Raw genomic sequence first — 25,502 nt, forward strand, 5'->3', positions numbered from 1 at the left:
TGCCAACAGGGCACGGATCCTTTCGCACAGTGGGGTGGTGCGCGGGGAGCCTTCCCTCAGCCCCCTCCCCAGCATAAGGCAGAGGCAGCGGGAGAAGGGCTTGGCCAGCAGGAGCAGTGAAATCGGGCAGCTGTCACCGCGCAGCCGAGGGCCCCCGGTTACCAGAGGGGAGGTCCCCGAGCCTGGGACTGCCATTGGCCCGTGGGGTGCGGGCCGGGGGCTGGAGGCGGGGCAGGGCTGTGTCTGGGTCCGGGTGTGTGCACGTGTTGGAAGCCTGGGCACCCGGGAATCCTGCTGCTGCTAGGGTCCGCGAGCCACCTCCGCGCAGCCCAGCGCTCGCCCGCGGCAGCCAGGCCCGCCTCCGGCCCCAGTAAGTGGGACTCGGCCCCGCCACGGGGCAGGCGAGGAGCTGTGGCGGGACAGCTGGCGTCGGCGCAGCCAGCTCCGCAGCGTCCACATGGCTGGGGGCGGGGAGCTTGGTGGGCAGCCGCTGGCCCGTGCCCGGGGGTGGCTGGGTCTCTCTCCCGCCTCCCGCGCCGCGGGCACACGGGGTGACGTGTGGGGGAGGGAGAGGCGGGGGAAGAGCGAGGAACTCGGAGTTATTCTTAGGGCTTGACGAGGTTGCATGGGGAGCTCTGCGGAGTGGGAGGCCAAAGGCTCCTCTGTGTCCTTTTTAGTCTGCTCGGTGTGAATGGGGTTGGTTGTGCTTCTCTACGTGGGTCGCAGCCTGCTGTGCAGAGCGCTGCTGGCGGTTGTGTTTTAGTTTATGTTGCTGCTAGGAGTGACTGCTCTGATCTAAGAGGTGACAATCGGAGCTGAGTCCTGCACGCACCACAGAGGAAGATGCACACCTGGCAGCTTCACAACACGACCAAACACTTAATAATGACTCTTTACTGGTTTACATAGCATTCATTGAAACTGATGTGTGTGAAAAGCTAAGTTGCAGGCGGTATTTATGGTACTATGGTTCAATTGCGTGCAAGCTGGTAACTTCATATTTAGAGTTAGATTCATGTACAGTATGTGCCATTCAAGCAATGTCGGAAACTCGCATTGGCTTCCGCACACAATCGAAATAAAATCTTCACACCTTTTTCTTCATGTGCAGCTAACAAGCTGCGAAGCCACACTCTCAGCAGAGTAACAGCCGTGTTAGTCTGTATCCGCAAAAAGAAGAACAGGAGTACTTGTGGCACCTTAGAGACTAACAAATTTATTAGAGCATAAGCTTTCGTGGACTACAGCCCACTTCTTCGGATGCATATAGGATGCTATATGCATCCGAAGAAGTGGGCTGTAGTCCACGAAAGCTTATGCTCTAATAAATTTGTTAGTCTCTAAGGTGCCACAAGTACTCCTGTTCTTCTTTTCACTCTCAGCAGAGAATGTGGACCGGGGAAAGGACAAGTTGTCTTCTCTGAATATGTAAAGGAAGATAGGGGAGGGCCGTTTTTAATAGATTAAACAGAACGTTAGGGGAGGGCAGTTTTCCGTTCCTTTGCCAGCGCTGCATGTTTAAATATAGAAATGTGTTTGTGACCGGATGGATTGATTAAAATCAAAATCAAAGTGATTTTAATCATTACTTAAAGGAGAAGCAGGAAAGCTTGATTAAAATAGTTGATTTTAATCTTGTTTTAGATTTGCATATTTTAGTTACTTTCCTAAAGAAAAGCTGATTCCCATTGTGTTGGTAACCATTAAAACATGGTGATTTGCTACTAAATCTAACCTTTACACTAAATTTGGTACTACTTTTTGGTAACCAGGAGGAAACGCTCTATTTATACACATTTATTTAAACAATTACATAGTGTTACATACATTTATTTAGATTCTTAATTTTTACACTTTTTTCTTATATTAGATAATGGAGAATGATTCATTTCTGATTTACTAGATGATTATTCTTTACTCAGGATCTATATTATACTCAATGTGGATGGAAGTTGGCATTCAATTAAAAATGCACACAATAGTATTTAAAGTGGTTTTTATTAGTTCAAACAATCTTAAATATACTGGATACATAAGGGGATCAAAAGTAAGTTTATCAAAACATGCTTTGTATTTAAAACTAACTGATTTATTAAACAAAGAAATACTATCTGTAGTTAGTGAATTTGACTGTTTCTAGTGACCATGTCCTTCAGGATTTTAGAACTACAGTAGTTGATCTCATCTTCTCACACCTCATTTTTATTCATAGATTGGAAGGGAAAAACAGGCGTTCCTACTTTTTCAACTTCTAATCTGGTTTTTAATTCTGAATGAATTAGTCATTGAACTGAACTAGTTGGATAAACTGAAAGAACAGATGTATTCTCGCTACACCTGCAGAAGGAGTACTGCGGTCAAAGGCTGATTTAGACCTTCAACAAACTTTAGTTCCAGGTGTTTAGCTAGTGACTTCGAACAGTTCAATAGTTTGATTTTCTTTGAAACTTTACAGCAAGTATATACTGTTTTTTAATTTAAATAGTTTTAATAGATTAAAGCAAATTTAGGCTATAATATGGTTTATCATAATAACAAATATATTTATTGTAAAAATAAAAATATATGTAATTTAAATAAAATTTCAAATTTAATTTTTTTTTAAATTACTGTTTTTTTATCCATCCTGACTTGTGAAGAATTTGAGTTTTGTGTCACAATCAAGTTTGTATCCCTAGTAGCAGCTGAAAAAAGCTGTTGTGAGTGAAATACTTTAACATATATATATAAGTTTGCGTGACATTAAAAATACAAAACTAAATAACAGAAGATGATTAAATTGTCTATTTAAAAATATATAGATACAATATTCCAAATCTAAAGCTATTATGGTATCTGCTAAGGATTATATGGGTATGACTCAGATCTTGCTTGTAAACTAGGAGTGACATCTTGAAGTCAGTGGAATTAAACTAGTGTGAGAGGAGAACTGGGCTGTCTTCAAGATGTAATGGAGAACGATCATGAGAGTGAGCACAGGCAGCTTATGTTGGTTACCATGAAAACTGCTGGAGTTTGTTATCTTTCAGCACTGGGATTCATGATGCTTGTGCGTGGTGAAATAAATTGAGGACAGTTTTGCTTGCAGCCCTTATCCAGTGTCCTCATACAGACAAAACAAAATGAAATTTGACATTAAGGCTATGTCTACACTACAGTTTATGCTGTCATAATTTATGTCGCTCAGGGGGGTGAATAAATCACCCCCCTGAGCAACATAAGTTATGCTGGTGTAAGTGCTCATGTGCACAGTGGTATGTTGGCGGGAGAGTTTCTCCCACCGACGTAGTTTTTGCTGCTCGTGGAGGTGGTTTTTTTATGCCAACAGGATTGCTTTCTCCTGTCGGCATAGAGCAGTGGCTCTCAAACTTTTTTACTGGTGACCCTGTAGCGAGGCCGTAGGGCACCCCACAGCCCCGCGGAGGGACGAGCCTCCCCTAGCACCAATGTGGGCGGAGCCAGTGTGTCCTGCCCCTGCCCCCCCCAGAGGTCACAGCGCAGGACAGGAAGTAGAAAAGCCCCACTGCAAAGCTCACTTGAAAGCCAGCCGCCGGAGAGGCCAGATGTCTATGGCCTAGCTCCAAGTTGGGGAACGCCGGCAGGCTGCAGCCGACCCGAGGACTGGCTGGGTCAGCTGCGCCTACCCCTCGCCAGCTACCCCGAGGAGCAGCCGCGCCTACCCCTCGCCAGCTACCCCGAGGAGCAGCCGCGCCTACCCCTCGCCAGCTACCCCGAGGAGCAGCCAAGCCTACCCTTCGCTAGTTACCCGGAGGATCCGATGGTGATGGAAACCGCCAAGGACGCCGGCCAAACCCAGGTACCTTACAAGGGGGAGTCCAGAAGTAGCCCAGGGGCAGCTGACCCTGGCCTGGCTGCAGCAGGGCCAGAACCAATGTCAGTGTGTTGCGGTCAGGATCCCCACTGACACAGCAGTGAGTCTTCTGCCGCTGCTAGGGCCCTGGGCTGGGATGCAGTGGAGTGGGTGGGCCTGCGTCCCCCCTGCCACCCCACTCACGGGTGGCAGTCTCCCCCTCGCACCAGACGCTCAGAAGCCTGAGCTCCTGACTGTTTGTTTGCTGCCCCGCCCTGACCTAGGGCCAGGGCTCATACTGAACTGTTGGCTCAGCCCCTGCCTAAGGGCCTGAGCTCCTGACTGTTTGTTTACTGGCCCGCCCTGTCCCAGAACTTGGGCCCAGAGCGAACTATTGCGAGGCGGTGGGACACCCCACAGCCCTGCGGAGGGACGAGCCTTGGCCGAGCCCTTCTACAGACCCCTTTCACAAAGCAAGCCTCTGAGTGTGACCCCCCCCCCCGATAAATATGTAAAAAAATGTTTTTAATTTAACACCATTATAAATGCTGGAGGCAAAGAGGGATTTGGGGTGGAGGCTGACAGCTCGCGACCCTCCATGTAATAACCTCACAACCCCCTGAGGGGTTCCGACCCCCAGTTAGAGAAAATTGTATGGAGGGCCGATTATGGGAGGCTGTGCCCCCCCAAACGGCCAGGCATGGCTTGGCCCCTGCCCCCTATCCGACCCCTCCTGCTTTTCACCCTGTGATGGGGCACCCCTGGGACTCCTGCCCCATTCAACCCCCCTGTTCCCTGTCCCCTGACAGCCCCCGGAACCTCCACCCCTGCCTGCCTCCCGCCACCCCATCCAACCCCTCCTCTCATTCCTGACTGCCCCCCCCCAGGACCTCTGTCCCATCCAACCACCCCTTCTCCCTGTCCCCTGACCCCCCCGGAACCTCCTGACTGCTGCCCCATCCAATCACTCCTCTCCTTCCTGACTGCCCCTGGGGACCCCTGCCCCCATTCAACACCCTTGTTCCCTGCCCTCTGACCGCCCCAACCCCTATCCGCCCCGACCCCTGTCCACCCCTCCACCCCGACCACCAACCCGAACTCCCCTGCCCTCTATCCAACCCCCCTGCTCCCTTACCATGCTGCCTGGAGCATGGGTGGCCGGCGGCGCTACAGCCACGCTGCTTGGATGGAGCCAGCCACGCCAGCGCGCAGCACAGAGCACCGGGTCAGGCCCCGGCTCTGCAGCTGTGCTGCCCCAGGAGCTCGCAGCCCTGCCGCCCAGAGCATTGCGCCGGCGGCGGAGCGAGCTGAGGCTGCAGAGGAGGGAGAACAGCAAGGGAGGGTTCAGGGGCTAGCCTTCTGGGACAGGAGCTCAGGGGCCAGGCTGGAGGGGCCTGCGGGCCGTAGTTTGCCCACCTCTGGCATATAGTGTCATCACCACACATGCTGCAGTGGCATAGCTTTATCAGTAGAGCTGCGCCACTGTAGCACTGTATGTACAGACATGACCTAAGCTTCAGGAAGACCCTACACAGATCCAGTGCTGTGCTTAGTGCTTGGATTCAACTGTGGGGAAAAAGTCTTGAGTTTTGTAAAGTGTCTTTGATCTATAATACTGTTTAACAGTAAGCAATGATATAATAAAAATCTATACTCAGAAATGAAATTAATATTTTACATTTTTTCATTGACACCCACAGTGCACTAAGCATTTTCCAAACAAAAAGAGCCCCAAAACTTTTACAAGCAAAGGCCCAGAGCTGCAACTGGAGCCATCTGGGTGCACTCATGTACACACCTGTACACTTATGGCACTCCATTGAAGTCATCCTGGATCTGATACACAGACAAGGGGAATAAAACATACAAATTGACCATGATACTATAATTTCTGATTCACAAGTATTTTTTGGTGGTGTTATGATATATAAATTATCCCAAAATATCACAATCTGTATTTGTTTTTGCTCTGACGATATGACTAGTATTGTACCAGATATAGCGATAAGGATGGCCCCTGTTTGGAGGAGTCTGTAGTGTAATAGAGACAGAGAAAACAGAACTCACTCATTCTAGTATGGGGGGGAGATGATTTAGTGGATCTTTTTTAATGGTTAAGAATGCAATACTTTTTGAAGCTCTATTGGCTTCCAAAACATTGGACAGAGCATAGGTAAACTGTGTAATCCAGATTCCTTGCCTCAGCCAAAAAGTATATCTGACAAGGCCCACTACAGCCCTAGTCTCAACCCCTCCCTGATTTACAAATTCTGGTTTAAATTGTAATCAGTTTTAAGGTGCTTAAAGTGCATTTAACTTACCTGTACTCACATCCCGAGCCACTCTGGGCATAATCCTAGTAATTCTGCTAAATGCTCTGTTTCAGCCAGGTACTTAAGGGCTCTGATGGATTTGGAGCTGCTCTGTAATAATTTATGACTATTGCATGTTGACCAGTTTATTTGGACGTTTACTATATGACTATATTGTGCAAATTTAATAGGGCACTGTTGGGGAGAGGAGGGGGAAAATAAGCAGGAAAGGAAAGAAAAGCATCACTTCTCTGCAAACACTTGAGGGTTGTAAAGAGATAAAGCCAAGACAGGAAAAGAGATCAAAAATAGATCAAAAGAACTATTAGGGTTTTTTTTTTAAAGGGACTTTCTCTTAAGTGGGGAGAGTAGTTTGGCTGAGACACAGACGTACCCTGGGATGTCTGAAGAAGTTAGGCCTACCTAGGTTAACATCAGGGAATAGACTCCAAGTAAAATAGCCATGCATATAGACTGTTTTAAAATCCTTTTTTTCCTCTAAATTTTTTGTCCTACTGTTAAAACAAAGTATTGTTTATTTTAGGAAGGGTGTTTTGGCACTGTATGTCACTGGCCAGAGACTCCTGAATGGAAGAACTGCAAGTACTTGAACTTAGTCAGACCTGCTAGGTAATCACATTTGATACACAGGCCTGGTCTAAAAGTGGGAGAATTGCAGAATTCCACCTGGATGTAGGTAAAGGCATGATGCCTGACAGTTGAGGCAATGCACTTATCGGGATTAGGATGGGGACAGAGGTGCTGCTAGTCCTGTAACTTTGACAATGACACACATAATTTTAAGCATGTGAGTACCCCCATTTAAGTCAATGCAGCTATTCATGTGCTTAAAGTTACACATCTTTAAATATCTTGCTGAATTGGGTCCAAAGTGCATAGGAGGCAATTCCTTTCCCATAGTGTCTAGAACCCTTTTTTCAGCCCTAACGTGCCTTACAAGGTGTGCAGGAGCCCTTGCTTTAACCATGGGCCTAGGATCATGGAGCATATCCTTCTTTAGCAAGAAAAATATCTACTGTATGTGCTCAGTAGGCAATTGTAAAATGATCATAACTCCCATCAAATCAAAACCAACTTCCCTTGAAACAAAGCAATGTATTGTTCTGCAGTAAAAGCTATTCCCAGGCCAAACTATATCTCTAACCTCCATGCTTTTTCAGCTGTAAGATTGTACATGTAAAAATATAAATAAATGATTTTTGTGATGGAATTAAAAAAAAAACAAAACTTCTTGTGCACCAAAATGGCTCAATCACTCTCCCCTCTCTCCCTCACACTCTCCCTTCTCCAACTTTCCAAAACAAAGCGAAACCTTTAGGCAAGGATGTTTTAGGCCTAAAAGATGAAAGTTAAAAAAAGCTGAGTGACTATAAAGCATGGATTACAGGGCTCAATCCAGTGCCCATTGAAATTGGAGAAAAGGCTTTCACTGTCTTGACTGAAGGTTGGATTAAGCCCCAAATAAAAACAGTGTTATGCAATCTAAACTATCGCAGGTTGCAATCAGTTTCATTTGCAACATACTATATATAACATTAGTGAGTGGTAGCACAAACTTTGTAAGATCTTGTCTTGGGGGCACTTTACTAAGATAATGAAACATTCTATACAGATACTTGGAGGACTTCTGAATTCACATCTTATTTTGAAAGCAATACACAATTGTAATTGGAATCTCTTGGGCACACTAGAAATACACAATTTGCAAATAACCAACCTGTCTGCTTTCAGTTTTGCACAATTAGGAAACAAAGCTTTGATTTTCCAAATGAAATGGTAAAACAATAGATCGAATTCTAACTCAGTTCCTGCAATGGCTATGAGGTTAAAAATCCAAAGGATGATAGTAATCTTGTAAAATATGGTATAAGAAAAGAAATGCAGTGTCAAGGCTGAATTATTAATTGAACAAGTCAAGAAGTTATGAGTTAGATATTTTGGGATAACTTAATTCTCTGCATATATGCATTGTGTATGGTTTGGTAGTTAGCTCTCATTCTTTTAAGTCAATACTGAACCAATGAGCAATGTCTAACCATAGTATTGGGGGTCACTGAAAGAGGTGAGAAAACAAGAAACTGAAGAGAGGCAAAATCAGTAGTCTTGGAGCCACAACAGAGGTAGGGCCCTCAGATGGAAAAGCTAAAAACTTACTAAACCCTCTAGTGTGAGGGGAAAATCCTAAGGTTAAAAACCAAACCCCTGGAATTAGCCATTTATTGTTTTAGTTTAGAGTTCTTTACCAGATGCTGCTTAAATAATGATTAAATGTGGGTGGGTTTGACAGGTTGGGAGAGGAGAAGCATTGATACTGCATAAGTGGTCTTGCAGTGTTCCATTCCTTTCCCACCAATTTGAAAAAAAGGGTCTAGCTTGAAAAGGAAGCGTTTATTGAAGGCCGACAGACCCTGGTCGGCGGGGGGCAGGATCAAACCGGGGATCTCTGGAGCTTTGTGCATGAGCCTCTACAGCATGAGCTAAAAGTCAACTGGCTGGTAGTTAAGGCTTTAGAGCAGTGGTCCCCAATGCGGTGCCCGTGGGCACCATGGCGCCCACTGGGGCATCTATATGCTCCCACCTACTGACAAGGGAGCGCCCCGCCGCAGAGGAGCGCGGCCGCTGGACAAGCAGCTGCCGAAATGCCGCCGAGAAGCCTCTTGATGACGCAGCTTCTCAGCAGCTAGTCGTCAGGCGCCCGCCACACTGAAAGGTTGGGGACCACTGCTGTAGAGTATGCTCATTTTATCTCTCTCTTTAAGTGGTCTCAGTGCCACTAGATGGGACAGAACACCACACCCAGGAAGTGTGTAGGTTACATTTACATTTTCCTTTATAAAAAAAAAATTCTTGAATGAGGAAGGGAGAAAAGCCTGGGGTCAGTGAGATGATTCCCCTCAACTCCCAGTTGCCCACCCCACTTTTCTGCCTGGATAGGTAACTTCTCTTTTTGGAAATTGTTGAATGCTATAATATATAGCATTTACCATATATTGTACTTTATGCTTTTTAAGCACTGTACGAACTAACTCAACAAAAGATTCCTATAAAGGTAGATAGGTATTTTTCCCAATTACAAATAGGGAAACTCAGACACAGTTTAAGTGTCCTGCTTCAAATCATTGGTAGAGCCATAATTAGAAAGAATGTAGAAAATCCTGTTGCCTGAACACAGGAGGAAGTTTCTTTGCTCACAGCTCCAAGCCCCTTCCAGCCAGCACTTGGCGCAAAAGCACTCTCTAAGCTTTTTCTCTGAGCTACATTACCAGTGTGTCTGTGTCTGGTGCTTCCTTGCTGCGTTCTCTCTCAGCTTCTTTGGCTTTTTCTGCCTTTCTTTCCAAGACAGACAAATTTTCACAGTGAAATCTCTCTGCCCACATGCATGAGCCTTTGTTTTGGGCAGTGTCATATGCTTATTTGCAGTGGAGGCCGTTATTGTTCCACTATGATATCAGGCACCACAAAGGAGCTTAAGTGTTTCTTACAACTATCTTAAATGAAAGGTGGTGGTTGTGCCCAACCCATAACATAACTGAGAACTGTTTTCTCAAAATGTAGCCAGGACAGTAGTACACTCATTTTTACTTTGGGGTGGGATGGAAGTGGAAAGGCAAGAACTGCTCTGCCAATGACTCTCCTCCCAAATGGACTATCTAGCCTCTAATACTAGTATGCCATTATTTAAAGCTAATATTCAGAAAGGCCCAGTACACAGGGAGAGCGTTATGCAAGATATTTTAAATGTTTTATTTAATTTCTCCGAAACACATGGGCAAGGACAAGTTTCTACTAGATCTTTTATTACCAAGCAGGTGGGCTCTTTCGTAAGTTCAAAAGGCTGTATGTGCCCTGTGGCTAACAGCAGCAACAGGCCAAACAGGAAAAATAGAAGGAAACTGCCATGTACATTCATTCCCCCACTGCCTTTGTCACCTTGTCTCCCTTTCTTCCTTAATGTCACTCTTTTTCTAGCCACTTTCCATCTCCACACCTATTAGCTTGTTGCATTTCTGCTTCTGAAAGGGCCACTGAGTATAAGCATACTACCTGGCACCTCCAGTCCCTAGGGCAGGGAGTTTGAAGGATTCCATGGTGCATGTTGGTGCTTCCAACTGAGCTGCTGTTTCTGAGATTGAACCACGACAGGTAGGGTTAGATTCAGCTTTTAGATCTGGTGCTCTAGATCAGTGTTTCTCAACTGGGGGTCGGGTTTATGGGGTTGCAAGTGCAGGGCCGGTGTTAGGGGGAAGCAAGCAGGGCAATTGCCCAGGACCCCATGCCACAGGGGGCCCTGCAAAGCTAAGTTACATGCTTTAGCCATGCTGCCTGGGGCTGACGCCAAAGCCCAAGTCCTGCTGCCTGGGGCTGAAGCTGAAGCCCGAGCCCCGCTACCCAGGACGGAAGCCTAAGCCCAAGTCCCACTGCCCGGGGCTGAAGCATGTAACTTAGCTTCGTGGGGCCCCCTGTGGCATGGGGCCCTGGGCAATTGCCCTGCTTGCCACCCCGAATGCCAGCCCTGAGTAATTTATGTAATGACATTTAAGATGGTGGGGGAGGGGGGCGAGGCACACTTTTTTCAAGTCTAAGTGGGGAAGGGAGGGGAGGAGATCACAATTTTTTTTTTTTTAATCCAAAGGCGGTCGCCAGCACAAAAAGGTCGAGAAACACTGCTTTGTTACCAAACCACTTAGTCATAAGACTCTCCTGCCCTGTTTTATTTTTAGTGCTAAAGTCAATCCTCCTACATTTCGGAATACTTTTCCTTATTAAAATAATGGTCTCCTCTTTGTTCCTAAAAGTTATCTTGTCAGATGCAAAACAAATGACTTGCCCACCCACGGAATTGTCTAGTTTTACTGATTATTGAATTTTGTGAGCATTGCAGCATCTGTTATGGATATGTATAGTTGGAGTTACTGAACAAAGATAATATAGGGCAGGGGTAGGCAAGTGTGCTGAGTCTTCATTTATTCACTCTAAGGTTTCACGTGCCAGTAATACATTTTAACGTTTTTAGAAGGTCTCTTTCTATAAGTCTATAATATATAACTAAACTATTGTTGTATGTAAAGTACATAAGGTTTTAAAATTAAATTAAAATGCAAATCCCCCCTGGACCGGTAGCCAGGACCCGGGCAGTGTGAGTGCCACTGCAAATCAGCTCGCACACCGCCTTTGGCACGTATGCCATAGGTTGCCTATGCCTGATATAGGGGTTGCATCAGCAAAATCAATGCCAAACGTCCCTCCTAGAATTTCGGAAACTAGGAATAAATTACCAGTTGGAGGTGGACGGTGATAGCAGACGCTGCACCAAATACTTTCTCCCATGTTTTATTGTCTTCCCAAAGGTGTAGATCCTTAGAGTTACTGTCCTTTTGCATTTGTGCTATCAGATTTCTTAAAGCAGTGTGATTTAGGTAAAAAGGGGAGACTTTTTAAAACTAGGGTTACCATATTTAGTGCCTCCGAAAGGAGGACACTAAAGGGGCCCCGCCCCCAGCCCCGCCCCCTCCCCAAAGTCTCCGCCCCCTCCCCTGCTTCCCGCGAACATTTGAGTCGCGGGAAGCCTGAAGCAGGTAAGGGAGGGTGTGGGGGGAGGAGGCGCGGCCCGCCCCCGGCCCCACAGGTCCCCAGCCCGGCCCCCGGCCCGTCCCCCGAGCCCCCGGCACCGCCGGCCGAGCCCCTGGCCCGGCACCCGAGCCCCCGGCCTGGCCCGGCACCCGAGCCCCCGGCCTGGCCCCCGAGCCCACCCGAGCCCCCGGCACCGCCGGCCGAGCCCCCCGAGCCCCCGGCCCGGCACCGCCGGCCAGGCCCCCCGAGCCCCCGGCCCGGCACCGCCGGCCAGTCCCCTCCGAGCCCCCGGCCCGGCCAGGCCCCCCCGAGCCCCCGGCCCGGCCAGGCCCCGCTCCGCCGGCCCGGCACCGCATGTCCGATTTTCCCGGACATGTCCGGCTTTTTGGGATTTCCCCCCGGACGGGGATTTGGAGCCCAAAAAGCCGGACATGTCCGGGAAAATTTGGACGTATGGTAACCCTATTTAAAACAAAACACAAATTCTTCCTGTACCTCTTCTTGAAAAAGATGGAGTTGAGGTGATTTAACGAGCATAAACATACACACCAGTATTGTATTGTGAAAAACCAAGATGTGCACACAATCCTTGCAACCTTATGGTAAATCTTGTTCTATTTCCTCACCACACCACCTATTTTTGCCCTTTGTTTGAGGTTATTGTTTGTTGCTTCATGTCTGCAGCTAGATTACAAGCTCTCTGTCACCATGAGAGAGGGACCACATTTATTTTATTTTTGTGAAGCACCATGCACACTGTGGTTATGGACTAAAAATAATTAGATGGACTTTGGAAGGGATTATTTATTGCACTCTCTTCAGCATCCTTAGACTGAGTAACTAATAACCCGATGTTTAGCAAGATCTAGCACTTGGACATCATGTGGATTTCCAATTAATCTCATGGGGATTAAGAATTAATTCCTCTGAATGTAGTATTTATCTGTGATTGATATATGAATTATTTCCCTCACTTTAGAATACCATACAATTGAGAGATTGCAGTTGTACAAAAGTTAGTTACTGTGGTTGCAACACTTCATGACAAGTCACTGTTGCAAGTTGCAAACAAGCCTGTGGAAGCCTAAAAGTGATATATATATATATATATGTGTGTGTGTGTGTGTGTGACATGCATGCTTTTCACATCATGAAATACGAGCAAATGTAACAATGAGGAGCAGCAGAAGGTCCCTAAACGTAGGGCGGGGGCCAACAGTGCCTGAACCATAGTCCTGTCCTTTCTCCCTGAGGCTGCAGCCTCTCGCTGCCCCTTCTCCTGAGGCCCCACTCCCATGCCACCTCTTCCCCCCAAGACCCCGCCTCCCCCTCCAGCCTCTCCCCTGCATCACTCGCCCTTGTGGCTGGTAAAAAGTGAGGAGGCCATTGCCCTCTGATGTTCCCCTGTTCCACCACCCCTGGTTCCATTATATTAGGTCAGTATGTCAGATTGTTAAATTGTATTTTGATTGTCATAATTAGGAGGTGAGAAATAATTTAGTTTGTCATGGGACTTGTAGCAGAGCTGCCTACTTGGTCTGAGCCACTTAGCTGACTTTATAATCACTTGGGCCCAGATTCTCAAAGGTATTTAGGGTCCTGACTACCACTGAATTGAATGCAAGTTAGGAGCCTAAATATCTCTGAGGGTCTTGGCCCTTCTCCCTTCCCAGCTTGGTCTAATCATTGAACTGGGCTGGCTGGCCCTAGCCCTCCTCTCCACCTTCTTACAGGATGGCAGGTATCCTGTATCTTCATGTGTTTCTACAACAGTCTTAGAGTTTCTTTTCTGGAGAACTGTGCCTATGCTAATCCAGCATGTAACATTTGTGCAGGGGCAGTAGCAGGATGTAAGTGCAATCTTTTGCTCCTGGAAGGATTTTGAAATGGGAGATAATTTTTAAAGGTATTTAAACGAATATATTGGGGAAACACTTGTTGTGTAGTTGTTTAGGGGGAAGTAGGACAGTAAGGTTGCCAGGCATCTCATTTTTGGACCCGGGGCCAATGGAAGCTGCTGCAGCGGTGCCTGCGGGTGCAGGCAGCACGCACCGTGCAGAGCTGCCTGGCCACCCCTGCACCTAGGATCTTGACATGCCGGCCGCGTCCAGGAGCCACGCAGATCCAAGTCATGTAGGGAGCCTTCCTTAGCCCTGCTGCGCTGCCAACCAGGATCTGCCTGAGGTAAGTGCCACGCAGCCCATGCTCCCTCCCACACCCCAACCCCCTGCCCCAGGTTGGAACCGCCTCCTGCACCCTAATTCCCTCCCAGAGCCTGTACCCCAAACCCTTGTCCAAGCCCTGAGCCCCCTCCCACACTCAAACTCCTTCCCAGAGCCTGCACCCTGCCCTAGGGTGGATTTGATTGAAATCAAATTGATTTAAAAAAAATCACTAGTCAGGAAGACTTGATTTAATCATTGATTTCTAATTAAAAATGCATTCTTGTTGGTTGTTATAACCTTAATATATATTCTTCACAACTCAGAGATAGATGTAGGTTTCATTTTAGGAAGGTACACACTATATATTTTTTAAGTGATTTATTTTGAAAACTTTTTAGATTAGTTTTACAGCTGTATCAGAAAATGAATGATTGTTTGGTTATTTCATTTACCAAAGGTAATTGAAGGAGATATTTATGAAGTCATTGGGAGGTGAACTATCTACAATTCAACAGGTTAATCCTTACTATTTGGAGTATTTTCTTGCCATGCTATATTAGGAGGAGAACATCACCAGACAGACATTTAAATTGTTTTATTTAACTAAAACAACAATGTTATGTATTCTGGATTTTTTTCTTCAACAGCAAACATATTTTAGCAAAACAAGCATATGAATTTTTGAATTTAGTTAAACATTCAAGTTTTTTAAAATCAGGTTTGTTTTTGTTAAAATTGTTTTTAACTAAAATAGTTAAAGGAAATATTTAAAAAACCAAATAAATTAAATCGACTATGTCAGCCAGGTCAACATGATAAACTTAAAATATTGGCTTCTGCAGCTAACTCAGTTAGGGTGACCAGATGTCCCGATTTTATAGGGATAGACCTGATTTTTGGGTCTTTTTCTTATATAGGCTCCTATTACTCCCCACCCCTGTCATGATTTTTCACATTTGTTGTCTGGTCACCTGAAAGTCAGTCGTCTTCACCTTCATTTTCCTGTTTGTTCATAATCTGGAAAAGAAAAAACAAGCTTTCCTGATTTTTCAGGTCCCAAACGATTTCTCAATTTGGAATGAATTAGTCCAAAGGAAGAAAATATTCTTTCTACACCAGCAGAAGAAGTTACTGCTGTTAAAAGTGAGATTATCACTTCAACAGTCTCTGAATCCAAGTGCTTAAGTGACTTCCACCAGTTCACTGGTGTGACTTTCTTTAAAACATCATCAGCAAACATATATTTCTTGAATGGTTCTTATTCCCAAACTGGGTCTCTTTTACAGCCTGCTGCCATTATAGGTTTTCCCTTCTAGTGAGAGAATGGGATGGTGGATCTCAAATCAATGAAGGCTACACTCAGAAAGACCTCAAGACTTCTTGAAAATGCTGCTCAAACAGTTTCACTTTTGTTTCTACTGCCTGTCCCTCCCTTCTCACATTAATCTCCAGACTTTTTCTCCTTGTCCAGATCTATTCCGCCTCCAACTATCTTCTATTCACTGAACTTTTTGAAACTTTGCACTTTTAGAGAGAGGTAAGGGATTGACTCGGTGTACACAAATTTGCAGAGGGACAGAGGTGTTATTTCTCACCTCTATATATTATTTATTTATTTTAAAACATTTTTGCTGTTAACAAGCATGTTATCTCTGGAGACACAAATCCACAGTTTCAGAACTGCAAAACTAGGCATCCCTGATAGTATCTTCTAGACTGAGTCCCATTGAGTATATAGAAAGAGTAATCTAAATAATCTATACAGAAGCCTGTGGAACCCCATAAAATTGGGTCCCTAATCCACGAACTATTGGAATTCATTTACAAAACTTTTCTTAAACATTACATGAATATATTGTCTCATACTATAGAGTTAGAATTTATAATCCCTATTCCATGATGAGATATCTTTGAGCCATAATGTATCTTAATTAAAACTGTCTTTAGATAGGTTTTTTCCTCAAATAGCATTTTATCAAAAAAATCCAATTTAAAAAAATCTGATTTTTTTAAAATCATTGATTTTTATCAACCCTGCCCTGCCCCCTCTTCAGCATCCCAACCTCCTGCCCCAGCTCTGAGCCCCCTCCTGCACCCGAAACCCTTCATCCTGGCCTCACCCCAGATCGTGCACCCCCACCCAGATCCCGCACCCCCTCACGTACCCCTGCCCCAGCTCTCGCACTCTGAACCCCTCAACTCCAGCCTGGAGCCTCCTCCTGCACTCCAAACCCCTCATCCTTGGCCCCACCCCACAGCCCTTCCCGCAGGGGTGGGGCCACAGGGTAGGGCAAGCGTGTTCGGTTTTGTGCGATTAGAAAGTTGGCAACGCTATTGGACAATAAGAGGAATTTCACTCACATACAGCATTCACATTTACCCAGTTACATTATGGGATTTTTTTGTTTTGTTTTTATTTTGGTCAGCATTATATTTTCCAGAGACTCACTGGAGGGAGAGGAGATGATGTGTATCATCTCCCTCTCTTTGTGCAGAGTCTGGACCTCATGGAGAGGTCTCTACGGGGTCTGGTCTAAGAAAACAATTCTGAAGATGTGACTAAGTGGAAATAGGAGGCCCACACAATGGGGGTCTCTTCCATGCCTGGATTTATAGGCCACCATGTGGGTCTCAGTATAAGAGGATTATTAAACACATTATATAAACACATAAATGTCTAGCTCTCCCCACTTTTTAGGTTCTGTAACTTTCATCCTTTCTACAAGTAACTTGCACTTTCTCAGTGATACCCTAGTTAGTAGTTATCTACTGGTTAGAACATATGACTATGTTGGGAGCTTGACTCTGTCTTTATGTCGACCACTGACTTGCTTTATGAACTTGAACAAGTCACTTACTCTCAGTTAAATGTAAAATCTGCAAAAGTGGGATAACACAATAATACATTTTGTTCTGTGATCTAAGTGCAAAGTATTATTATGCTGCCAACATTACATCATGTATGGAACCCCACTGAGCAAGTTTATAGGGTTCGATTAGTGCCATAACATCTGTCTTTTAAAAAAAGAAAAAAGCTTTGCAAATGTGTTGTCTTATATTCCATAGAATTAAAAGCTTTACAAAATCATTTAAGCCTCAATTTATGTAAAATGAGATTCTGGATAAATTCTGTTGTTATCAGAAACATTTATCATGTACCCACAGTGCCACGTTAAGAAAAAAAAGGCAGCTGTATAAAATTTTCAGTAAAAAGGAGCCACCAGATGAAATAGCAATATGAATAATCAATAAAGTCTCTGGTTGGTTAGAAACTATAAACATTTGCAATTATAAAAATTAGCTACTGGATAGAAAACCTCGAGAAGTTACTGAGGAGTACAGAGTGTGCAGTATTCCCTAAATCAGACAAAACTCTTCTTGAATGTAAAGTTCATGAAAATCAAGTTTGTTTTATCTCAAAACAAAAAGTGTGACAAGGAAGAAAGATTTCTCTAACTTTTTAGGTATAAATTTCTCTTACTAATCTACCTAAAACTGTAGTTTTGGGGGTTGATTTTTTTTCTGGGTAACCCTGCACTCGAAGTCCCTTGAAATTTAATCTCTCTCATTCTAGCAGCCTGAGCTTAATATCTGATTTTGCTCCCATTGGTGACTTGACGCAGTACAATTATTTGGAATAGAGAATGAAGTCTCTCTTCATGAAGTTTGTAGGACTATCCCTAATGAGATAAGCAGATGACTAGCTATTCCTTCATAATCTGATAGACCTCTCTTTCTTAATTCTGTTTTTTCCCCCAACATATAGGGATAAATTCAGCTCATGGTATCACCAGTGTAAGTTTGGAGTTACTCTATTTGTTGTCCATGGTAATACTCCACATTTATGCTGATGTAGTTGGGCAGAACAGACTATGCGAGATATGTCCTGAGCATTTGGTTAGTGAAAACAATGTTGAGAAAGTGGCCTGCAGTAGTGAAGCGCTATTCCTAATAACTGTGTCTTCTTCTTGTCAGGAGCAAAATGGGTTCTTGCACGCTGTCCATCCTTAGCTGATGGAAGCTAAAATTAATATCCTTATTTTTTTCAATACCCAAATGCTTGAAAATAAACTGAGTTGAGGTGATGTTTCTGTTTGGTGCCCTAACCCTTTCACAGTACTTAGGGGAGCATAAGTACAATAATTTATGTTAATAGAGGCCATTGAGGGTGTAAAGAAGAGAAGGATGGCCACATGCCATGCTCTCAACAGTTCTATGCTAACACCACATGATCTGGGAAATGTAATCTGAGAAAGGGATACAACATGTAGAGACGGACTGGGGAGCAGCCACTGTATGTGACATGGTTCCTCAGAAAAGGGGTTTAACGTACACAGTGGTTTTCCATATTAACCAATGGTGAAGCTTTCTGCATTAGTTCCTCTCTATAATCTAAACATATCAGAGGAGAGGGACGTTGCAAACAGTGCTTAAGGAACTGAGGGTAGCATGGTATATGAGCAGTCCAAGCTAGGAATGTTGGTGGCAGTGAGTGTCAGAGCTGTGTGTAGGGGCTTCTGAAAGGACGAGGTATCCTAAGAGCTGTGGTTTTTGGCCCACGTTTTTGCCTAGATTCTTGGGCTGCATGTGATTAGCAGGGCGTGAGCCCTACCAGTTCCCCAGCCTTACAGATTCCTCCCCAGAGAAGGGGGCATGTGCTGGATTTGCACAAAAACTAAACCTGCAGACTAACTAAACCTTTCAAGCAAGGCTCATTTACATGTTTTCAAGACATCAGAAAGGGAAGCATATTTTGTAGTCTTTTGGTTTTATTTTTGACTACTTGTTTATTGAAATTCCTTTAAGCATGACTGGTATATAATAAATAGGAGTAGAGATCTCGATCTCTCTCTTCCTCCTCCTCCTCTCCTGCCCCCACAATCCAAGCAGCAGTAAAATGTATCAAATATTTCTGCAAACACAGTACTCTTTATAAAATATATGTGTTCCCTTAATGGAAAGTGTTGTCTTCCTAATTTATGTTCTTTGAATTTCATTATCAAGTGGATTCTTTAAAGAACTATCTGTTTATATTTGTAATGCAGTACGTCATATTGCACACAGCAGTGTGTGAACAGAAAGATATGCCAACCAGTACAAAAACAACAATTAAAATATTGGTTTCAGAGTAGCAGCTGTGTTAGTCTATATCCGCAAAAAGAACAGGAGTACTTGTGGCACCTTAGAGACTAACAAATTTATTTGAGCATAAGCTTTTGTGGGCTATAGCCCACTTCATTGTCATTTTTTTTAGGCCGTCAGTTAAATGAAGGCATATGTACGTCCACGCACTCTAAAGCAGGGGTGGGCAAACTACGGGCTGCATCCGGCCCATCAGCCGTTTTAATCTGGCCCTCGAGCTCCGACTGGGGAGCGGGATCTAGGGCTTGCCCCTGCTCCGGGGAGCAGGGTTGGGGGCCACTCTGCACGGCTCCCGGAAGAAGCGGCATGTCCCCCCTCCGCCTCCTATGCATGCTGCCCCCGCAGCTCCCATTGGCTGGGAATTGCAGCCAATGGGAGCTGAGAGGTCAGCGCCTGCGGATGGGGCAGCACGCAGCAGAGCCACCTGGCTGCGCCTCTGAGCCACCCGGCTGCACCTCCATGTAGGAGCCGCTTGAGGAGCTGCTTGAGGTAAACGCTGCCCAAAGTCTGCACCCCGAGCCACTCCCCCATGCTCTGAACCCCCTGTCCCAGCCCTGATCCCCCTCCCGCCCTCTGAACCTCTCAGTCCCAGCCTGGAGCACCCTCCTGCATCCCAAACCCCTCATCCCCAGCCCCACTTCAGAGCCAGCACACCCAGCTGGAGCCCTCACACCCCCTGCATCCCCCCCTCCTCAGCCCAGAACCCCCTCCCACACCCTGAACTGCTTTTTTCTGGCCCCACCCCGGAGCCTGCACCTGCAGCTAGAGCACTCACCCCCTCCCACCTCCAATTTCATGAACATTCATGGCCTGCCATACAATTTCCATACCCAGATGTGGCCCTCGGACCAAAAAGTTTCCCCACCCCTGCTCTAAAGGTTTAATGGTCACTTTTCCCTGAGCACTCCTCCTTTCAGCCAGTGCAGGAATTATACTCTTTAGATGCCGTCTAATCTTGGAGTTGGAAGGAAAGGATGAATCATATGGTAATAAAGACAGCACTGGGACTTTCCTGGTCAGTTGCTTTCTGAGTGGTTGAAAAACTGGAAACTTGAACTTGGTATTTTAGAAATTCATAATGAGACCAGGCTTTTCTTATCAGTCTAACATTGTGGGCCTCCTGGACAAACCTGTTATCCTTTTTTCTCTTTTATTTTTCCATATCTGTTTTGATTTTAGCGATTTGTTTCCTCTATAGTTCTGTTATTACAACATAGCTGTCAGATGTGATCTCCCAGTTACCTTTTTGTTTGCTACTTTTTTCTCCATCCCTCCTTTTCCTCCTCGCATACTACTCCCCCCTCCCCTCACTGGATAAATATGAATTTGCTCCATTTTCATGGTGATCACATTAATTGTTGCAGATCATCAAGGATCTTGGGCCATTAATTTGCATCCTCTGGAGATTAAAAAAAAAGTGTTTGTGTGCTGTTTGGGAAGCCCTTCCTTTCACTCACCTATCCGCTGAAATTACAGCTTTATCAAGGCAGTCAAGTTTGAAACTGAGCAATTTGCTGCTTGTTGCAGTTTTCTTGAATATTAGGTGTTTTGACCGGATTGGGTAAGATTTGCTATTATGGATGGATACAGTGGTGCAAATTGAAAGGGCAGCGTTTATCTTATCGTGATAAGATCCTTGTCTGATACTGCATAATAGAAAAATAGAGGTACAGATTGTGAGAAAATAAGTACTGTATTGTGCTTTTGCTAAAGGAGGGAATACATGTAAACTGATTTCAACAACTGTACTTTCGTGGGACATGACTCCTGAGTATCCATTCCAGAAATTGTTGCAGTGCCGCAAGGCAGTGCTGGTCAATTAGAAATATCTTTGTCAGACCATCTTAACTTAATAAATACACATCCCATTAATAAGGCAATTGTTTAGGGAATTTAGCTTTCAACATAAAAATGAACTTGTTAAATCTAAGTTTCTATTTAAAGATCTTGGGATTTTTACCTCTAAAAACCGCTGTAAATGTACAGTGTTCTTTAAAGCTCTTTGTGGTGTTTGATTAAATCCGTCAGATTCAACAGTTGTCTAAGCAAGTAATTTCAGCTTGGTTTAAAGTGAGATTTTTATCTGTTTGACTATTTTTCTATCCTGTCCAGTAACAGATGGTTTGCACTTAGTTCAGTGAACCAAGTGAAAGAAGAACAGAACTTGCAGCAAATTACTGTTGATACTGCATTTTTATCCACACTCAGTGGGTTAAATGAACTTTCTGAATATTTAACTGAATGTTTACACTAACCCACTGTTACTGACTAAATATATATACAAGGTTCATTATGTGAAAAAGATAGCGTTTTCCCTTTTGTGTGTGTATGTATGGTGTATATTGTCCTTTTAATGACGCACATTTGGGGAGCTTTGCAATGTTAGCTTTCCAATGGAAGAGGAATTGCTATCACAGACTCAGGGTATTTTCTAGTGTAACTTATCTACAGATTGTGCACAAATCCCACTTGCTTCAATTTGAGCTGCTCAAAATTGCACATAGTTCCATTGGCAGAAAATCCAACTATCTGAGACATCTCTGTGTACAGCTGTGTATCACAAAATCAGCTCCATTTCTCTCTCTGCTTCTTGGTCTCTCCTTGCTTTTAGCCCATTCTCTGTTTCTCTCTCCTGTCTGTGCATTGCCCTTTTCACCTGAGAAATCCCTTAGCCCTAAGTCACTAACCATTGGCCACATAGAGCACTTTGTTCCCAAAATAGGTGGGCCTGAGCATTTACCCACTTTTGTTCAGCTGTTCTGAAACACAAAGGAACATCAGACAGGTAACCTGATGGGAAATGTCTGTACCTACTGCGGGCAGATCTATAGTTCCAGGACTGGACTTCTGAATCATCTCAGGACCCATATGTAAATCTGTGGTAGAGATCATCCTTGAATCAAGGGATTGCCAATGTTGATGACTAAATGTCCTTTGGAACTGGCTTTTTGCTAGTCCCTATCCAGAGAAAAAGAATGTTTAGTCCACACAATCCCATTTACCAAGTGTGGTTGCTGGAGCCAGCCTTTATGGGCTCATTAAGATCCCTCTAAGCTTAACCATTTTTTATGGAGAGTTTCATATTGAGTTTTTATATCAGTAGTTCGTAGCATGCATTTAATTAGCACCTTTGCCATAACTATACGATTGTATTGCCACATGCACTACACACTGAGGCCTGATCTACACTGGGGAGTGGGGGGTTCGAACTAAGATACGCAACTTCAGCTACACTATTCGCGTAGCTGAAGTTGAAGTATCTTAGTTTGACATACCTGGCCGTCCTCACAGCGGTGAGTCGACCGCCGTGGCTCCCCCATAGACTCCGCTTACTCCTCCTGCCAAGGTAGAGTACAGGCTTTGATTCGGGGATTGATTTATCGCATCTAGATGATCCCCGATACATTGAACACTACCCGCTGATCCGGCAGGTAGTATAGATGTACCCTTAACCTGATTTTGATCACCTGGTGTAAATCAGGAATAATTCTGAGATGCCAGGTGAGTTACTAGAGTTCAGAACAAGGCACATAATAGTTAAGCTTTGTCTACACTATACAGCTGTCTTTTTGGGAGGGTGTGTGTGGGGGGTGTTTAAGCAACTGTGAATGACAAAAGTTTTGTCACTCAATTGCCAGTGTAGACAAAGCCTTAGTTTTTACAAGGATCTGTCTTATCTTTGCCACCAGTAATATATAATGTTCTGATAGAACAAATATTTCAGTGTAAAATCTTAGGGCTAGTCTGCACTGGCAATGCTAAATCACTGCTGCGGCAGCGCTTTAACATGCCTTGTGTGGTTGCGGCACAGCACTAGGAGAGAGTTCTCCCAGCGCTCTAAAAACACCACCTCCATGAGGGGTGTGGCTCCCAGCGCTGAGAGTGCGGCTCCCAGCACTGGGGCACTTTTACACTGGAACTTTACAGCGCTGCAACTTGATGTTCTCAGGGATGTGTTTTTTCACCCCCCTGAGCAAGAAAGTTGCAGCGCTGTTAATTGCCAGTGTAGACAAACCCTTAGTTTTAAGTAATTTTGGTATGCTGTCAAGACATGTACAAACTTCCTTTTTTGTTCACTGCATGCTACATTCAGGCCTTGGCTACACTTGCAAGTTGGAGCGCATTAAATCAGCGCCGGGTGCCCTAACTCCTGAGGTGTCCACACTGGCAAGGCACATAGAGGCCTGGACTCTGCGGCTGGACCACCCCTGGTAATCCATCTCCACGAGAAGCATAAAGCTTGCTGCACCCCAGCTGGAGCGCCGCGGCGCCAGTGTGGACACCCTGGTCTATTAATGCACTCTGATCGGCCTCCAGAAGTGTCCCACAATGCCTGTTCTAGCCACTCTGGTCATCACTTTGAACTCTACTGCCCTGCCCTCAGATGACCAACCGTCAGACCTGCCCTTTAAATTCTCTGGGAATTTTGAAATTCCCCTTCCTGTTTGCTCAGCCAGGTGTGGAGTTTCTTATCGCCACCAGCTGCCTCCAACACCTGTACCTTCACCACCCAGCCCTGCAAACTATGACCCTTACCCACTGCACTCAACCCCCATCACCATGCATTTTAGCCAGCCTGAAGTGCAGCACTCATTGGATGGCACTCCCAACAGGAAGGCTGAATATGATAAGAGGACATATGCAAATTTATGATTGTCCCGTTCCCCACCCCGCCCCCTTCCCTTCTCCCATACAGCACAGATGTGTCATGCCCTTTCTGTTTCTCCAGCAGTTGTGTTTCTTTTCAATAAATGAATTTTTTGGCTTTGAAAACATTCTTTATTGCATTAAGTAAAGGATACCGTAGCCCAGGAAAGCAACAGGCACTGTAACTCAGTGCATCATATGTAGCAAACACAGATGCCTACTAGCATTTAAACCACTGCACTTCACTCCCGTGCAGGGTACCAAACATTACTGGTGGCTTTCAGCAGCGAATTGCTCCCTCGAGGCATCCCTAAAACTTGCAGTTCTGAGCTGGGCCCCTCTAATAGCCCTGGTCTCTGGCTGTTCAAATTCAGCCTCCAGGTGTTGAACCTCTGTGGTCCATGCCTGAGTGAAGCTTTCACCCTTCCCTTCACAAATGTTATGGAGGGTACAGCACGCGGCTATAACCATGGGGATGTTGTCATCAGCCAGGTCCAGCTTCCCATACATAGAGCGCCAGCGGCTCTTTAAATGGCCAAAAGCACACTCAACAGTCATTTTGCACCGACTCAGTGTATTGTTGAACTGCTCCTTGCTGCTGTTAAGGCTCCCTGTGTAGGGTTTCATGAGCCACAGCATTAAAGGGTAAGCAGGGTCTCCAAGGATCACAATGGGCATTTCGACTTCCCCTATGGTGATCTGGTCTGGGAAGAAAGTCCCAGCTTGCAGCTTCCTGAACAGGCCAGTGTTCTGAAAGATGCATGTGTCATGCACCTTTCCAGACAAGCCTGCGTTAATGTCCATGAAACGCCCACAGTGATCCACAAGCGCCTGGAGAACCATCGAGAAATACCCCTTCTGATGTATGTACTTGGAGGCTAGGTGGTCTGGAGCCAGAATTGGAATATGCGTCCCATCTATCGCCCCTCCGCAGTTAGGGAAACCTATTTGTGAAAAGCCAGCCACAATGTCATGTACGTTGCCCAGGGTCACGGTTCTTCTAAGTAGGATGCAACTAGTGGCCCTGCAAACTTGCATCAACACAATTCCAATGGTCAACTTTCCCACTCCAAACTGGTTAGCGACCGATCGGTAGCTGTCTGGAGTTGCCAGCTTCCAGATTGCAATAGCCACCTGCTTCTCCACCGGCAAGGCAGCTCTCAATCTCGTGTCCTTGTGCCGCGGGGTGGGGGCAAGCTCTGCACACAGTCCCATGAAAGTGGCTTTCCTCATGCGAAAGTTCTGCAACCACTGCTCATCATCCCAGACTTGCATGACGATGTTATCCCACCACTCAGTTTGTTTCCCAAGCCCAAAAGCGGTGTTCCACTGTGGTGAACATGTCCGTGAATGCCACAAGCAATCTTGTGTTGTATGCATTATGCAAGTCGACATCGTTGTCGGATTCCTCACTGTCACTTTGTAGCTTAAGGAGTAACTCGACTGCAATTCGTGACATGCTGGTGAGACCCATCAGCATATTCCTCACAAGTTCAGGATCCATTCCCACAGACCGAAAGGGAAGACAGAGCACGCAGTACAAAAGCCGTTGAAAGATGGTGCCAAATGTGGATGGAAGCTCAGGGATTGCTGGGATGCGAAGTGATGCATCACGGGGCATTGGGACAGGATCCATGATGCCCCGCACTTCCCTCCCCCTTCCCACAAGCCATAGCACCAGAATGGGAAGAGGTGCTCTGTGGGATAGCTGCCCATAATGCACCGCTACCAATGCTGCTGCAAGTGCCGCAAATGTGGCCATGCCACTGCACTTGCAGCTGATAGTGTGAACACAGCGCTTTCCCTGCTGCGGTCTCCGAGGGCTGGTTTAAC

At 45.4% G+C, this 25,502-nt stretch overlaps 1 protein-coding gene across 1 annotated transcript in view; it reads left to right on the plus strand.

Moving 5' to 3' along the window:
- The first annotated feature begins 252 nt into the window (after window positions 1–252).
- The window catches only part of SLC7A2 (solute carrier family 7 member 2), a 125,176-nt gene continuing 99,926 nt past the window's right edge, over window positions 253–25,502 (plus strand). Inside the window, exon 1 of the mRNA XM_054029438.1 lies at window positions 253–370. The gene's annotated coding sequence lies outside the window, so the exon portion shown is untranslated. The remainder of the gene's footprint in view (window positions 371–25,502) is intronic.

Source organism: Malaclemys terrapin, chromosome 5 (genome assembly GCF_027887155.1).
Source record: "Malaclemys terrapin pileata isolate rMalTer1 chromosome 5, rMalTer1.hap1, whole genome shotgun sequence".
Lineage (NCBI taxonomy): Eukaryota > Metazoa > Chordata > Testudines > Emydidae > Malaclemys > Malaclemys terrapin.